Consider the following 14631-nt stretch of genomic DNA (forward strand, 5'->3'; position numbering starts at 1 on the left):
GTGCGCCACCATCAGGCCCCTACCAAGTTTCTTCAAGAGAACAGAACAAAAATTACAATCATTTATCTGGAACAAGAAAACACCCAGAATCGCCAAAATAATCTTGAGGAAAAGAAACAGAAATGGAGGCATCACACTCCCAGATCTCAAACTATATTATAAGGCCATCATCATCAAAACAGCATGGTACTGGAACAAAAATAGGCAACAGACCAGTGGAACAGAATCAAAAGCCCAGAACTAACCCCCCACACCTATGGACATCTAATCTTTGATAAGGGGGCCCAAAGTATTAAATGGAGGAAGGAGGCTCTCTGCAATAAATGGTGCTGGGAAAACTGGGCTGAAACATGCAGAAGAATGAAACGGAACCACTTTATCTCACCAGAAACAAAAGTCAACTCCAAATGGATCAAGGACCCGGGTGTTAGACCAGAAACTACCAGATACTTAGAGGAAAACATTGGCAGAACACTTTGCCACCTAAACCTCAAGGACATCTTTGATGATACAAACCCAATAGCAAGGAAGACTAAAACCAAAGCAAATCAATGGGATTCCATCAAATTGAAAAGCTTCTGCACAGCAAAAGAAACCATCACCCAAATAAATAATTTTTTAAAGGAAAGAAAGCACAGTGGAGATGCGACGGGCAGTTAGTTACCTGGCTACTTTATGAACCCCAAAGTCAGAAGAAAGCTTCCCCAATAAAGATCTCAGCAAACACGCACACACTTGGGCTCTGGAGTGATGTCAGACTCAGAGGCATGTACACACACAAAGGAAATTCACAAGAAGCTTTTCAGGAAAAGGCTTGTTCCTTCCTGATGTGCTGACCTTGAATCTGGTTTGGTGCTGATGGCAGCGCAATGGGAGGAGGGAGGAAGAGGGAGGAGTAGGAGGAGGAGGAGGAGGAGGAGGAGGATCTGCTGGACTTGACCTCTGCCGGTGTCTGTTTCAAACAGGCCCCTGACAAGCCTGTCCCTGCTCTACTCTTCACAAGTACCTGACACACTTAGACGGCATGGACGACCAGTGTTTAGTGTCACCGTTACTTCCTGTGGCCAGCCCATTTCAGTGTCAACAAATCCTGCTTCTACTCAGAATTATTCTTGCTCTTTGTTGATGGAGAACTGTGACGCCCAGTGAGGTTTTCTGGAGAGACGTGGGGAATGGCAGTGCCCCTTGTGCTGAAGCTTCTCTTTGTGTCCCTGGGTATTGACGCTTAGAATTCCCAGCCCGTCTCCTGCACTTACCCATTGACTCTCACTCTCTTCTTAAAAATTATTTATTTATTTATTATCAGATAGAGACAGAGAGAAATTGAGAGAGAAGGGAGAGGTAGAGAGACAGAGACACTTGCAGCCCTGCTTCACCACTCATGAAGCTTTCTCCCTGCAGGTGGGGACCGGGGCTTGAACCCAGGTCCTTGTGCACTGTAACATGTGTGCTTAACCAGGTGCGCCACTGCCTGACCCCTTGCTTCTCACTCTCTGTGCTTTGGTCTTTATTCTGTCTTCTCACCACAGGACTCCACACAGCAATTCTATCTAGAAAGGTCTCTCCTTCTCCTCCTGCTCTCAGTCATCCTTAGTCATTATGCAGAGCTCAGTTTACACAAGGACACCTCAGGGCTGTGTTCCCTCAGTCTTGGGTCACACTGGCCATTCATTCATTTCTGTAGGATCGCCTCCTCTTGTTTTGCAGTGTGTATCGTAATCAACATTGCACTGTTCATTTTTTAAAATATTTATTTATTTATTCTCTTTTGTTGTCCTTGTTGTTTTATTGTTGTTATTGATGTCGTTGTTGGATAGGACAGAGAGAAATGGAGAGGGGAGGGGAAAACAGAGGGGGAGAGAAAGACAGACACCTGCAGACCTGCTTCACCACCTGTGAAGCGACTCCCCTGCAATTGGGGAGCCTGGGGCTCAAACCGGGATCCTTATGCCGGTCCTTGTGCTTTGTGCCACCTGCACTTACCCACTGCCCGACTCCCTGAACTGTTCATTTAATCTTTCTTTTCTAATGCTTTTCTCAACTCACCTGTCATCTTACTCTACGTACAGGTCCCCAACCTCCTCTTAGTAACCCCCTCATGCCCCTGAATCTACTGTGCTAGACTAGATTAAATTGAGGAGATGTGTGTGTGTGTATAGTTTAAAAAAATTGTTATTAGTGATTTAATGTTTGACAGATTATAAGATAACAGGTATAATTCCCCACTGTTGCCACCACCAGAGTTCTGTGTCCCCATCCCCTCCACTAGAAGCTGCAGTTGTTCTCCTAAGGTCACAGATATTGGTTGACTGTTATTTCTATAACTGTCTGTCTAAAAAAATTATTCCCTTTTGTTGCCCTTGTTGTTTTATTGTTGTAGTTATTGTTGTTGTTGTTAGATAGGACAGAGAGAAATGGAGAGAGGAGGGGAAGACAGGCGGGTAGAGAAAGACAGACACCTGCAGACCTGCTTTACCACCTGTGAAGCAACTCCCCTGCAGGTGGGGAGTCAGGAGCTCGAACCGGGATCCTTATGCCGGTCCTTGCGCTTTGCGCCACATGCGCTTAACCCACTGCGCTACCGCCCGACTCCTCTGTCTGTCTAAATTTGTATATGTTTGCCCATTTCCCCCATGGTCCCGTCTTCTCTTCCTTTCCAAGTCACACCTGTACTTATTCTACTTCTGAAGGTCCCTCCTTTTCTACTCTGTATTTCTAAAATACTTAGTGCACATTTACTCTAACTTAATTTCTTAATACTTATTGATTGGATAGAGGCAGAGAAAAAATCAAGAGGGAAGGAGGAAATAGAGAGGTTGAGAGAAAGGGAGAAATGCAGCCCTGCTTCACCGATCACAAAGCTTCCCCCTGAAGGTGGGGACCAGGGGCTTGAACCTGCATCCCTGTACTTTGTAGCCTATGCACTCAAGTGGGGATGTCACTGCTTGGTCCCTCTTGACGTGTATTTTCATCTTGTATCCACATCACCCTGTATTCTCGACTTTTGTGACACTTGGTGCCTTGTGTGCACGCAGTCTCACTGCTCCATGCTGGTGTCTTCCCGGTGAGGGAGAGGAGTGAATCCCTGTCTCTGGTGCGCCCAGCCTCACACCAAGCTTCCCGCTCCCGGTGAAGCCTGCACTCTGCCTTGGGCTCAGTGTCCTTAGGGTTCACCCTGCGTGTCTTTGCCTTGTTTCTCAGAGCCCGTCTGTGGGTGAGATCGTCCTATGTTTATCTTGCTCCCTCTAGTCCCCAGTTGTGGCAAAAGACAGGCTGGCATCACTTCCTGTGGCTTTGTAGCATTCCACCGTGCACACATGCCACAGTGCCTTAATATTGATTTACAAAATTATGAGATAACACGGCCACCATTCCCACCACCTGAGTTCTGTGTCCCCATCCCCGCCACTGGAAACTGTAGTAGTTCTCCTAAGGCCACAGATATGGGTTGACTATCATTTCTGTAACTGTATTTATATAGTTTTGCCTATTTTTTTCTATTGTCCTGCTTTATCTTCCTTTCCAAGTCACACCTACACCTATTGCTACTTTTGACTGTCCTTCCTTTTATTCCTGGGTCCTGGTGGAGTTGGGGTTAGAGCCCTTTGGTCACATCTTCCCTTGTCATTTCTCCCACTGAAAGAGCTTTATGGGGGTGGAGAAGGTGGAAGGTCTGGCTGCTCTAACTGCTTCTCCGCTCAACATGGGTGAGCCATGGCAGATTGATCTTTAATGTTTGCTGGAATCTCCAAGCTGTATTCTACAGGGACTGTGCTGATTTGCATTCCCACCAAGGGTCAAAGGCTCTGCTTTTCTCATCTTGAACAGCCCTTTTTTGGTGTAGGCCATTGTCACAGGGGTGGGATGGCATCTCACTCGTGTCTTGATTTGCATGTACATGAGAGTTGCCTGGCCATGACTGGCATTCTGGAGTGCCAGACTGACTGTGTTCACTGACTCTTCTCCAGAGCCCAAAGATCTTGTAGTCTAGTTTGAGAGTGCCGCAGAGAGGACATTGCAGACACTAACCTCTTAAGTTGTGACCGTGTAGTGTAGCATAAATCCAGGGGGCTTGCTTCATAGCAAGAGTGTGAAGCGGAAGGCATTTCACCAGGCTTTCCTGGAAGTTTGCTGAAAAGCGATGATCTTGCCATCTCTGACTGCAATCAGCTAGCACTCACTTTCTCCACTAGAAAGCGTGGGTCTGAACGGGGCGCCCTGCTCAGACTTCTTCCCAGCACAAGACAAGACAACTGCTAGATTAATAACGGTTTCTATTTTGACAACTGGTAGTCATATTTTTGGACTGTCATCAAAGTTGTATGATACTTGGAGACGTTTTAGCCCTTGTTTGCAATTTGAAATCCAAGCCTACTGACTGACTCTGGATCGGTTAAGGTTAAGGGAGTGTAAACACATTTCAGCAGACCAAGGGAAAGCAGATCTGATTAATGGTGGTAATAAGTTAGAACCTGGAGTCGAGCACCTCTGTGCTGAGCAAATCCAAGAGCAGAACCTGCTCTGTGAAAGCAGCCAGCCTGTTGATAACAGTCGGGTGTGTGTGTGTGTGTGTGTGTGTGTGTGTGTGTACACATAACTCATTCTTTGGAATTCTCCCATGGAAAAGCAAAGGAAGGAAGCTGAGGGGAGGATGGGGCGATAGCATCCTGTGCCCTTTGCAGGGTGTGGTCTCAGCCGCCCCAGCTGAGGAGACACTGATAGGTTATGTTTTTTCACTTAAGAGGCCTGAGCAGAGGCCAGTCTTGGTGAGCCAGGCGTGGCTCTCGGTGTCCTTAGCTGGACAGACATAAGTCTCCTGGTGGCTGCCTGCCTTAACCCCACACGGTTTCCCTCCTAGAGCTGCAGGGCAGAGGGAGAGAAGCAGAGCATCTGTCTGTGCGGGGGGGGGGGGGGGGGCGGCCCACAGGCCCTCGGGGCTGTGCTAGGACTTCACACACGCTTGGCCACTCCGAGAGACCCCAGGAGCCAGCAGGCCAGGCACATGGTTCTGAGGATCATGAGGTGCGTTTCTCTGAGCTACTGTCTACGTCTGATTTGAAAGTGATGGGTCCTACCCTAGCAAAGGCAGAGGGAGGCTCCTTGGAACAGTCTGAGGTAAGAGGCTAGATTCTTATTCAGTGAATTCTTCTCTCACCTGATTTCTGCATCCAGACATTTGCAGCTTTCTCTCCTTTTTTCTTTGAAAAACTTTAAACCTAGCTAGAGACACTTAGAAACAAACTGCAATATGTTTATCTCTTTGGGCCGCTGCCGGAAGACAGCAGAGACCAGTGATGGCTTTAAGGCACCTGGAGCCCTGCCCAGTTAAATACGCTGTCCCCTCACTCAGATTCTACCTACAAAGATGCTTTTGAAGGCTGCTTAGTATTGCACCAAAATATAGGACACTGGGGGGAGGGGACTCTCACGTTCTGGTGAGTGATGGTGGAGGAGGACTGAGGCTGGGCGGGGGCAGAGGGTCTACAGGAAATGGAGACACTGTAGACATGCACTAACAACTGTGTTTACTGTAACCATTAATCTCCCAGTAAGAAAAAAGAAAGCTGCATCTGTATAGATTAATGGCAGGTTAACTGCCGCTGGGTAGTAATGTCCTTTGATGGACTGTAAAAGTCTTTTCTCAGAATAAGATGTAAAGAGAAGTTAATTTTAAGTTCATTTACATAGATACATATTCCTAGATATTTATATAAAAACCATTGATGTCACAAAAGTTTTAACAGCAGTTTTAAAAGCCAGTTTTTCTTTTTTTTTTCTTTCTTCCTCTTCTTTTTTTAAGATTTTTATTGTGGGAACTGTGCCACATTGACTGTGTTTTCTTATAGATTTCTAGATACATACTAATCATTTAGTTACCAGGATGAATCAGGGAAAAATTCAGTTATTCTCAGTTTATAAATGTTTTTTTTACACACATTTGTCATTCTTGTTAGAAACGCATACCCTATCTTATGACATGGTTTTTATTTCATCATTTTAGGGCTTTTCCCCTCTGTTTCCTCTTTTTAAAAAAATTTTAAAATCTTTTTATTGTATAGAGACAGCCAGAAATCAGGAGGGAAGGGGGTGATAGAGTGGGAGACAGAGAGACACCTGCAGTCCTGCTTCACCATTCGCAAAGCTTTCCCGCTGCAGGTGGGGACCAGGGGCTTGAACCTGGGTCCTTGCGCATTGTAACACATGCGCTCAACCAGCTGCGCCACCACCCGGCCCCCTATCTTCCCTCTTTTTAATTTTTTTTTATTGGGGAATTAATGCTTTCAATTGGCAGTAAATATAATGTACATGTATAGCATTTCTCAGTTTTCCACATAACAATACAGCCCCCACTAGGTCCTGTGTCATCCTTCTTGGACCTGTATTTCCCTCCCCACCCACCCCAGAGTCTTTGACTTTGGTGCCATACGCCAGTTCCAGTTCAGGCTCTACTTGTGTTTTCTCTTCTGATCTTGTTTGTCAACTTCTGCCTGAGAGTGAGATCATCCCATATTCCTCCTTCCGTTTCTGACGTATTTCACTCAACATGATTTTTTCGAGGTCCATCCAAGATCGGCTGAAAACGGTGAAGTCACCATTTTTACAGCTGAGTAGTATTCCATTGTGTATATAGACCACAACTTGCTCAGCCACTCATCTGTTGTTGGACACCTGGGTTGCTTCCAGGTTTTGGCTGTTACACATTGTGCTGCTATGAACACAGGTGCACACAGATCTTTTGGGATGGGTGTGTTGGGTTCCTTAGGATCTATCCCCAGGAGAGGAATTGCAGGGTCATAGGGCAGGTCCATTTCTAGCCTTCGGAGAGTCTCCAGACTGTTCTCCACAGAGGTTGGACCAATTGACATTCCCACTAGCAGTGTAGGAGGGTTCCTTTGACCCTACACCCTCTCCAGCATTTGCTGCTGCTACCTTTTCTGATGTATGACATTCTCACAGGAGCGAGGTGGTATCTCACTGTTGTCTTTATTTGCATTTCTCTAACAATCAAAGACCTGGAGTATTTTTTTCATGTGTTTCTCGGCCTTTTGGATCTCTTCTGTGTGAATAGTCTGTCCATGTCCTCCCCCCATTTTTGGATGGGGTTATTTGTTGTCTTGTTGTTGAGTTTGGCAAGCTCTTTATATATGTTGGTTATTAAACTCTTATTAAACTGATGTATGGCATGTAAAGATCTCTCCCATTCTGTGAGGGGTCTCTTGGTTTGGGTAATGGTTTCTTTTGCTGTGCAGAAGCTTTTTAATTTGATGTAGTCCCATAGGTTTATAATTGCCTTAGTCTTCTTTGTAATTCGATTCATTTCATTGAAGATGTCTTTAATAGTTATGTGGAAAGGAGTTCTGCCAATATTTTCCTCTAAGTATCTGATAGTTGGTGGTCTAACATCCAAGTCCTTGATCCACTCAGAATTTACTTTTCTATTTGGTGAAATATACTGGTTCAGTTTCATTCTTCTGCATGTTTCAACCCAGTTTTTCCAACACCATTTGCTGAAGAGACTCTGCTTTCCCCATTGAATTGTCTGGGCACCTTTGTCAAAGATGAGATGTCCATAGGTGTAGGGGCTTCCAGGCTCTCAATTCGATTCCTCTGGTGACTGTGTCTATTCATTTTCCAGTACCAGGCAGTTTTGATGACAGCAGCCTTATAATACAATTTGAGATCTGGGAGTGTGATGCTTCTAGTTCTGTGCTTTCTTCTCAAGATTGTTTTGGCAATTCTAGGTCTTTTCTGGTTCCAGATAAACATTTGTAGCATTTGTTCTATTTTCCTAAAGATTGTGGTTGGGATCTTGATGGGGATAGCATTAAATCTGTATATGGTCTGGGTAGTATATTCATTTTGATTATGTTAATTCTACCAACCCATGAACATGGAATATCTTTCCACTTCTTTGTGTCTTTTTCAATTTCCTTGAGTAGGGACTCATAATTTTCAGTATGCAAGTCTTTCGCTTCTTTGGTTAGGTTTACTCCTAGATATTTTATTGTTTTGTTGCTATTGCAAAAGGAATTGATTTCTGGATTTCAATTTCTTCTAACTTACTGTTTGCATGGAGGAATGCCACTGACTTTTGAATGTTAATTTTGGAGCCTGACACATTACTGTATTGCCTGATGATTTTCAAAAGCTTCTTGCTGGATTCCTTAGGTTTTTCTATGTATACTATCATGTCATCTGCAAATAAGGAGAGTTTGACTTTTTCTCTTCCAATCTGTATGCTTTTAATTCCTTGCTCCTGCCTGATTGCTATGGCAAGAACTTCCAACACTATGTTGAATAGTAATGGTGATAGTGGGCAGCCCTGTCTAGTACCTGATCTGAGTGGAAATGCTTCCAGTTTTTCACCATTGAGTATGACGTTGGCTGTAGGTTTGCTATATATAGACTCCACTATCTTCAGGAATTTTCCATCTATTCCCATTTTTGTAGCGTTTTGATCATAAAGGGATGTTGTATTTTGTCAAAGGCTTTCTCTGCATCTATTGATATGACCATGTGGGTTTTGGTCTTGCTTTTGTTGATGTGGTAGATCACGTTGATTGATTTACGTATATTAAGCCAACCTTGCATGCCTGGGATAAACCCCACTTGGTCATGATGAACAATCTTTTTGATATACTGCTGTATCCGGTTGGCTAGAATTTTGTTCAATATTTTCGCATCTATGTTCATCAGAGATATTGGTCTGTAGTTTTCTTTTTTGGTTGTGTCCCTGTCTGCTTTTGGTCTCAGGGTGATGTTGGCTTCATAGAAGCTGGCAGGGAGTATTCCAGTGTCTTCAATCTTCTGGAAGACTTTTGAAAGTATTAGTATTAGTTCTTCTTTGAAGGTTTTGTAGAATTCATTTGTAAAACCATCTGGTCTAGGACTTTTATTCTTGGGAAGGTTTTTTTTTGGGGGGGGGCTGATCATTTTTCAATTTAATAACATTATAATTATGTTTACATTCACAGTGTTTTGATTTTAACAATTAAAATCACAATTACCACTATAAGAGTAAAAAGTGTTTTGTAGAAGGTAGAAAAATTATGAATTCAGAAACATTTTATACATGAGAAAATCTGTAATAAATAAATACAAATATTGAAGAATTTTGACTTCTTTTTTTATAGTGAACTCTGAAAATTGCCTATACTATCTTAGTGATTTTTAAAATTTTATTTACAAAAAGGAAACACTGACAAAACCATAGGATAAGAGGGGTACAACTCCACACAATTCCCACCACCAGAATTCCAGTCCATTAACAATGTGGCCTTGGGAAGGTTTTTGATAACTGTTTCAATTTCATTAGCTGTGATGGGCCTGTTCATGTTATCTACTTCATCTTTACTTAATTTTGGAAGTTCATAGGTATCTAGGAAAGCGTCCATTTCTTCCAGGTTCTCTAGCTTGGTGGCATATAGTTGTTCATAGAAGTTTCGCATGATATGCTGAATTTCTGTGGTGTCCGTTGTGATATCTACTCTTTCATTTATGATCCAATTTATTTGGGTCTTCTCCCTTTTTTGTTTTGTGGGTCTGGCTAAAGCTTTGTTGATTTTGTTCACTCTTGAAGAATCAATATTTACTTTCCTTGATCTTTTGTATGGTTTTCTTATGTTCACTGTTATTGATTTCTGCCCTGACTTTAGTGATTTCTGTCCTTCTGGTTGCTTTAGGATTTCTTTGTTCTTCTTCTAGGTCTTTAAGATGTGCAATCCGGCTGTTTATTTGAGCTTTTTCTTGTTTCCTAATGTGTGCTTGTATGGCTATGAACTTCCCTCTCTATACCATCTTAGCTGTGCCCCAAATATTTTGAGAGCTTGTGTCTTCATTTTCATTGAACTGACAAGACCATAAGACGGTTACAATTCCACAACTGCAGAATTTTAAGTCACAATTAAAATTGTGTAGTTATAGTATTTGTTCTGGTCTAAAATGTCAGTTTTGATCCAAACTGTAGCTCAGTATTTGTCTGTGAATCCCAAACTCCAGACAGGACAAATGGAACCAGGATAAAACTAGTCCCCTTTATAATGCAGTCTAAGGCACGGTGACACCAATGTATATGCAGAAGGTGATTTAAGGTCCCTACAGGCATCTGTGCAACTTTGGGAGAATACGTTGGGAGCGAATGACTTTAAATCAGGTAAGTTTGTGTCAGTTTTTTCATCTCTGTCACAGGATATTTTTCTCACAAAAAAAATTTCATCTTAACTCGCCAAGGTTGATTGATAGAAAAATAAGGTCTGTGCATACTTAAAATATTTATTTTACCTCAGTGCTTTTAGGAGCACTAATATGTACATGGGATATTTCCAAGTCTAAGTTATGTTTGGGGATGTTTGACAAGTTTGGTCATGTCTCCTGTATAATCTGTGATTATCCACAGGGTGTTGTATGGAACCCCAAAACCAGGTATAGGAAGAGGTTAGTCTTTAGACATAATTTTAAAATTATTTTTAGTAATCTAGAAATCTTTAGAGCTAATTTAAACATTTCTCTGTGTGAAATGCTTTAGGAAAGAACTAAAAACACAGATATTTATGCCTATATTGTTTTCATTTTTATATCATTAAAAAAGAATCACTCACCTGGAAGGAACCCAGGTGTCCAACAACAGATGAGTGGCTGAGCAAATTGTGGTCTAGATACACAATGGAATACTACTCAGCTGTAAAAAATGGTGACTTCACTGTTTTCAGCCGATCTTGGATGGAGCTTGAAAAATTCATGTTAAGTGAAATAAGTCAGAAACAGAAGGCTGAGTATGGGATGATCTCACTCTCAGGCAGAAGTTGAAAAACAAGATGAGAAGAGAAAACACAAGTAGAGCCTGAACTGGAATTGGCGTATTGCACCAAAGTCAAAGACTCTGGGGTGGGTGGGGGGAGAAGACAGGTCTAGAAGGATGACAGAGGACCTAGTGGGGGTTGTGTTGTTATATGGGAAACTGGGGAATGTTATACATGTACAAACTAGTGTATTTACTGTTGAATGTGAAACATTAATTCCCCAATAAAGAAATTAAAAAATAATAAAAATAAAGAGGGGGTCGGGCGGTGGCGCAGCGGGTTAAGCGCAGGTGGCGCAAAGCGCAGGGACTGGCATAAGGATCCCGGTTCGAGCCCCCGGCTCCCCACCTGCAGGGGAGTCGCTTCACAGTCGCTTCACAGGGGAGTCGCTTCACAGGAGTCGCTTCACAGGGGAGTCGCTTCACAGGGGAGTCTGCTTCACAGAAGCAGGTCTGCAGGTGTCTGTCTTTCTCTCCCCCTCTCTGTCTTCCCCTCCTCTCCCCATCTCTCTCTGTCCTATCCAACAACAAAGCAACGTCAACAATGGCAATGATAACCCCAAGGAGGCTGCAACAACTAGGGCAACAAAAAGGGGGGGAAATGGCCTCCAGGAGCGGTGGATTCATGGTGCAGGCAACGAGCCCAGCAATAACCCTGGAGGAAAAAATAAATAAATAAATAAATAAAAGAATCACTCAGTGTTTAACATCACCACGCACAGGCCTACAAACAGTTCACCTGTGCAGGCACCTGCTTTGCCGTGGCAGAGACCAGCCCTCCCCCACTGGAGAAAGCCTCAGTGCTTTTACCTGCATACCTATCTTATCTAGATGTCTTAGCTATCTACCTAGATAGCTTAACTACCTAGCCTGCCTGTCTATCTATCTATCTATCTATCTATCTATCTATCTATCTATCTATCTATCTATCTATCTATCTTTTTAAAATGTTCCCCCTTAACACTTTACTTCTGTGAACAAGGAAAGACACTCCCATCACACAGTACTCCTACTGCGGAGTGGCATTGACTAGCAAAGAAAACGATCATGTTTTGGGACAAGAACTGCCTCTCCTGTTGTGTTTTTCCAAAGTCTTGTAGGAAAAGTAGGGAGTCGTGAATCATGGCTGCCACCATGTCCAAGGCTTGGGTCTCACAGTGACCATCCCCTCTGTCCTGTGTCTGCTCCACAGTGGTCCATCATGTCAGACCTGTTGGCACGGGGAGAAAACAGTGACAGCAGACATACAAATCCTCTTAAAGCGAGGTCATAATAGCAAGCACAGTTTCACTGCTCATCGTAATCCTGGTGCAGGCTCTTAAAAATAAGATTTGCTGCCGCCCCATCTCTTGTAAGGGATTAGGAGAAAGCCATCACAGCAGGGAATCAAATAGTGTCGCCTGTGCTTGGCCTGGACAGAGGCTTTTCCACCCCGAGTCTCACTGGAGGGTCTGGTTTCAGTTCTTTCCAAGTGACCAGTAGCTAACGAAGTTTGTTAATTTGTGAAACATTGAATGTTTTGGGGCCAGATGGTGGTGCTCACATTACACTGTGCAAGGGCCGGGGTTCAAGCCCCTGGCCCCCACCTGCAGCAGGAAAGCTTTACAAGTGGTGAAGCAAGGCTGCAGGTGTCTCTCTGTCTCTCTCCCCTGCTTCCCTCTCAATTTCTGGCTGTCCTACCCAATAAATAAATAAAGACAATTCAAAATTGAATGTTCCTCTTCCTGAGCAAGCAGCTGTGCCCATTCAAGTGGTTGTAGAAGAGATGCAACTTTTTTTCTTTTCTCTCTTTTTCTATTGCAGTGACATAGTCTTGGGGATTCTAGGTCAACTATGGTCTGAGGTGTGCAAGTATATGAGTGACCATTAACGGCAGATATGTACAGTAGGAATAGTGTTAAGAGGCCAGGGACAGAAACACAACCACAGAGAAGTAGCCCGATAGCATCTTGCTGTTCCTTGGGTGGGGAGACTAATGGCAGGTAGTCTTGGGCCAAAAACTCGCCACGGTTGCTCTTGACTTCTGGTGCTCTCAGCCTTGGTATGAAGCTCTCAGTCAAGAAGAGGCAACAAAAGACGAAGTGAGACCATATCTCCCCCCCCCTTTTTTTTTACCTCCAGGTTTATCTCTGGGGCTCCATGCTGGCAGGATAAATTCACTGCTCCTTGTGGCTATTTTTTCCCATTTTGTTGGACATAACAGAGAGAAATTGAGAGGGGAGGAGAGATAGAGAGGGGAAGGGAGTAAGGGAGACACCTGCAGCCCTGCCTCACCGCTTGGAAAGTGTCCCCCCTGTGGGGCCTTGAGTCTGTATCCTTGCAGGTCCTTGCACTTAGTACTATGTACGTTAGTGCTATGTGCACTTAACTAGGTGCACCTACCCCCTTTTTATATAATGTGAATAATAACTGTCACAGCAGTGCCGTCCGGTTAACATGTCACAGGCCAGAACTAGGCCTTGTGTCTCTCCTGTCTGTCTTTGTGTGTTTAATCCCCCTCCCCATCCTCTTGTGGAGGGGTTAATGATTAGCAGCCCAGTTGTTGACACATGGGTAGTTTCTCCTCTCCCCACAGTAGGTGTCTGGAAAGCACTTTCTCCCCAATTTACTCCCTTTTCCACCATCGCCATCATGCCACAAGGCCCCAGTGCCCTCTCCACCCCTCCCCTTCTCTCTTCCCCTTTGCTTGGGGCAGACACCACACCTGGTCCAAGTTTCACTGTACACTCTCCCTTTCTGTCCTTGCTTCTTACATTCTAACCACAAGTAAGGGTATCCTATATTCCTAATTCTGTCTTTGGCTTATCTCACCTGACATGATGCCTTTGAGACCCATCCAACATGACTTCATTTTCAAGGCTGAGTGATATTCTAGTGTGTATTGCATGTAGCATGACTTTCTTAGTCATTCAACTGTCATGGGCTATCCAGGCTGCTTCCAGGTGTGGCCCCTACAGACTGTGCTGCTATCAACACAGGTGCACACAGATCTCTTTAGAGAGTTGTTTTTATTTCCTCTGGGTATACTCCCAGGAGGGAATTGGCTGGGTCACACGGTTGGACCATTTCTAGAGTTCTGATAAGTCTCTGGACTGGTTCCCACAGGGTCTAGCGCCATTTACATCCCCACTAACAGTGTGGAATGGCCCCTTTTACCCCACGCCCTCGCCAACACTGCTGTTTCTTGTCCAGTGAAGAGGCTTCTCACAGGCACAGTGACTGGCTCATTATCTCTATCTGCCTTTCTCTGGTCATCAGAGCTTTGAGCATTTTTTCTGATGTCTATTGGCTTACTGGATCTATTCTTTCGTGAAGAGTCCATCCTATTCTTCTCCCAGTTTTTAAACTTTCTTACTGCCGAGTTAAATATTGTGTACATATACGTTATGAGCTCTTTATATGATGGCAGACATTGCAGAGTGTTCTGCCAGTGTTTGCTCCTATGTCTTTGATGGTTTCTGGTTTAATGTTCATATATTTGACTTACTTGGGGTTGATTTGTGCATGGTGAAATGTGGTGGTCCTAGTTCATTTATTTACATGTTTCAATCCAATTTTCTTTCTTAAAAATTTGTTTTGGGTAGAGACAGAAATTGAAAGGGGAGGTGGAGATAGAGAGGTAGAGAGACAGAGAGACACTTGCGGTCCTGTTTCACCACTTGTGAAGCTTTCCCTGCAGGTGGGGCCCAGGGGCTTGTGCACTGTAATGTGTGTGATGTGTACACCAACCAGGTGTGCCACTGTCTGGCCCCTCAGTCCAATTTTATCAGCATTTGTTGAAGAGACTCTTCTTTCTCCATTTAGTGTTTTGAGCTCTGTTGTTTTTCTTCCAA

The 14631-nt window shown here is 43.8% G+C and overlaps 1 protein-coding gene across 10 annotated transcripts in view; it reads left to right on the forward strand.

Annotated features, from left to right (window-relative positions):
• HECW2 (HECT, C2 and WW domain containing E3 ubiquitin protein ligase 2) overlaps window positions 1–14631 on the forward strand; it is a 297990-nt gene that overhangs the window by 132160 nt on the left and 151199 nt on the right. Inside the window, exon 1 of one of the 10 annotated variants that reach the window (XM_060177547.1) lies at window positions 4897–5022. The exons of 7 other annotated variants lie outside the window; for them this stretch is intronic. The gene's annotated coding sequence lies outside the window, so the exon portion shown is untranslated. Of the gene's footprint in view, window positions 1–4896; window positions 5023–14631 lie in introns of those variants that run through there. 2 more of the 10 variants (XM_060177549.1, XM_060177548.1) reach the window with 2 other exon arrangements.

This window comes from Erinaceus europaeus, chromosome 18 (assembly GCF_950295315.1).
Source record: "Erinaceus europaeus chromosome 18, mEriEur2.1, whole genome shotgun sequence".
NCBI classification, from domain to species: domain Eukaryota; kingdom Metazoa; phylum Chordata; class Mammalia; order Eulipotyphla; family Erinaceidae; genus Erinaceus; species Erinaceus europaeus.